The sequence below is a fragment of the Haplochromis burtoni genome, unplaced genomic scaffold, assembly GCF_018398535.1.
Source record: "Haplochromis burtoni strain Fernald_Lab_line unplaced genomic scaffold, NCSU_Asbu1 Contig_580, whole genome shotgun sequence".
Taxonomy (NCBI): Eukaryota; Metazoa; Chordata; class Actinopteri; order Cichliformes; family Cichlidae; genus Haplochromis; species Haplochromis burtoni.
This window is the reverse complement of record NW_024582941.1, coordinates 143,996-147,520: the sequence shown is the minus strand read 5'-3', so window position 1 is coordinate 147,520 and position 3,525 is coordinate 143,996.

The following is a 3,525-nucleotide window of genomic DNA, read 5'->3' as shown; positions in this document are numbered from 1 at the left end:
TAATATGTGATGTGTGAGGACAGCTACAGCTCTCTTGGTTCCTATGTAGTTAACGAGACTAGGAGCTGCTGCATGCTCAGTTTTACAGGGTTACATCAGGCCTCTGTCTCTCTTACACAGTGCACACAGTGCACACACATGCTTGCACACGGCACTGATCTTATCTGAGCATGTTGTCACTTTTCAACATGTTTCTCATTGATCGTCTCTCAGGTTATCAGGTTATCAGTCTGTCTGTTTTCCATCTTCCAAAACTGCAACAATTGCAAAATATGTTTTTGAGCTGATATTTACCAAAACATATTCATCACAAGTAGAAATAACCCCCCTGCATCATTCTTCATGTCCAGCTGAATGACTCTTCAGAATGGGTACTAGTGTTTACCTAAATGCAAACACACACAAACACGTGTGCCTTCCATTAGTGTGATGTACAGGTGGAAGGAAGCCTTTCACTCTGTCATTTGGAGGAGAAAGTGTGCGTCTGTCTGTAAATAGGAACATGGATGGTGTGGTTGGCACCTTAATATGTCATGGTCCTGGGCCATGTTGGCCCAGTATTCTTAGTTTTATTTATCTTTGTATTTCAGTTCCCTGTTTAGGCTCTGTTTCCTGAGTTGCCCTGTTGTGGTGTTCCCTGAGTGCGTTCCCTTTGTGACTCTCACCCCTTGTGTGCCCCTCTGTATATTTATGAGCCCTCGTCTCCCTTTGTGGTTGTTCCATGTTTCCCCAGCCCGTTATGTCTGTGTTTTTCCCCGTGCTCTCTCTCCTCCTGTCTGAACCTCTGTACTTCCTGTTTGACTCTGCCCGTCTCCCGTCAGTGTCTCGTTATGGTTATCTGTGTCAGCTGTGTTCCCCGTGTGTTCCCACTTTCCTCGTTAACCCTCTGTGTATTTCTGTCTGCGTCTCCCTCTGTTCGGCGTCGCGTTCTCCCTCATGTTGTGTGTTATTCTCCCCGTGGTTCGGTTCCTTGTACATCTCATACTTTAGTTTTCCCAGTTTTAGTTTATTTTGTATTGCTTCTCGTGGCCAGCAATAAAGCTGTGTTTTTTGAGTTTATCCCCGTGTCTGTGAATCTGCATCTTGGGTCCTTCTCCTGCCTGCCACACAACGTACCATGACATAATATTTCTGTTTTATCATCTGAGCAGGGGACCCTTCACCAAAGAAGGGAAAACATGATGGAAAGAGAAAATGCCACCAACATCTGGATGATATGACATCCCCCTCCTCCTTAAAGAGTCGTCATTATTATAGCGACAATGTGAGGACAAATCCTCTGCACACGGCCATTAACAACCAGAAGAGTCTGTTCAGTGACAGGTTGCTTCTCCCAAAGACAAGAACTAACAGACTTAAAAACTCCTTTGTCCCACACGCCATCAAACTGTTTAACTCCTCTCTGGAGGGGAGAGGGAGGGGAAACAGGAGGACAAAGGAGGGGGGAACAACTAAGCTGTAGTGCCTCTTCACCTCACTGTGCAATACTTTTGTAAATAGTCAACAGTGCAATAGACCTCAATACTTGAAATGTGCAATTCACTTGTATTTTTATTTTTTATTCCTATTTATTCTATTTATCCCCTTCGTATATTTTATTTATATTTGTCTCTGTATTTATATATGTGTGTGTGTGTGTGTGTGTGTGTGTGTGTGTGTGTGTGTGTGTGTGTGTGTGTGTGTGTGTGTAGTGTGTGTATGAGAGAATTCTGTAGACACGTAGGAAAAAAGCAAAAGAATAGCCACTGAAGTGCAGGTCTGACACCACCTGTTTGTTTCTGTACACACACCCACACATATCCACACATTCACACACACACACACAAAAACACACACACACACTCTGTTTCACAGACCTCAAATTAATCGAGTTTGGCTCATTTGAGTTGTTGTGACCTGAGGATATATTCAATACAACCATACAGGTTTTCATTCTCACTAATGAATGAAATGCTATTCGTTCCAAGGTGAGTCAAATAATAAAAAAAGAAATATTAAAAACCTGCTGGATGCTGAGAAATAAATTATTCAGAGAGCTGTTAAATTGTCAATTCCAGCAGTGCTCTGGCAGAAGTCCTTTTGGTGCTTCTGCAGCTCTACAAAAACACCTCACAGAGAAAGTGCCTTAGTTTATCTCAATGCTGTTGGCTCAGCCACAGTGAAAGTTTATAATGAAAAGGAGATTCAAAGTAAACACTTAATATAAGTGAACTTCTTTAAACCCGGTGTGACTTCTCCGGGGAAAAGAAAGTTGCCCTTCTGCTCACCATTATTAATATGAAACAAACTAGTAGAGAAAGGCAGGATGGAAAGAGAATGAAGTCCCCCCCGACCTACCTGTCACTACAGCTGAGAGAGGGCGGGGCATCCAGCCGAGGAGGCAAATGGAGAAATGAGGAACAGACCACGAAGGAACACTTGTGGTTGGTTTTGCTCTCACTCTGGTGGCGAGCAGAAGATCCCGCCTTAGGGGTCCAGAGTTTGAAATAACAGCAAGTAACACTGCCCGAACACTGAGGACCCACAAACTCGGTTCATCATTTTTGACTTTTTTTCTGCTCATTTTTTTAAAAGTATAAATTGAAGAGGACTCTGGACCCACTGGACATGAATCCTCACCCTTAGACTGAGTTACGACTACACAAAGAGAGACATGGACCAAAGTTTTATTCAGTATGACCGAAGATACGCCAGTTACTTCAGTAACTCAGCAGCAAAGTAATAACAGGTAAAACCAGTAGAACTCTCAGACTTCCACTGGGCTGAAACTTATCGCCATCTGGTGGCTGTAATATAGACTACAGGTTTGAGACCTGTAGGCTTAATTTTACCAGGTTACAGTAACACTTTGTTATTTCTGTGGTGTAAAGAAGCAAAGGGTTGGAGCAGGGAACACCAGTTAGTCAGTAAGTTAATAAAAGCACACAACATTTTACTGGACCTTCTATCACTGTGCCATTGAGAGCATCCTCACTGGATGCATCACCACCTGGTATGGCAACAGCACTGCCTACAACTGCAAAGCTCTCCAGCGAGTAGTGCGGTGCTCTGAACGGATAATTGGAGGTGAGCTTCCCTCCCTCCAAGACATCTACAGGAAGCGGTGCCTGAGGAAAGCGGGGAGGATCATCAAGGACTCCAGTCACCCCAGCCATAAACTGTTCAGACTACTTCCATCAGGAAGGAGGTTCTGCAGCATCCGGTCCCGTACCAGCAGACTGAGAGACAGCTTCTTCCACCAGGCCATCAGACTGCTGAACACGTCATAGACACCTCAGCTTCACTACTGGAACTTCAACATTATGCACTCCATACTGTACAGTAATGCCACTGTTTTGCACATGTCTCAACTCTGTATATTTTTATATATTTTATTTTATTGTTTACTCTATTTAATTTGTAAAATATGTGTACACACACACACACACACACGTAGAAAAATATTTAGTATACACATCCAGAAATGCATATACTATTATATATTGTACATATATTTATTAGTTTCAGATGTAGCCATTCTTGTAT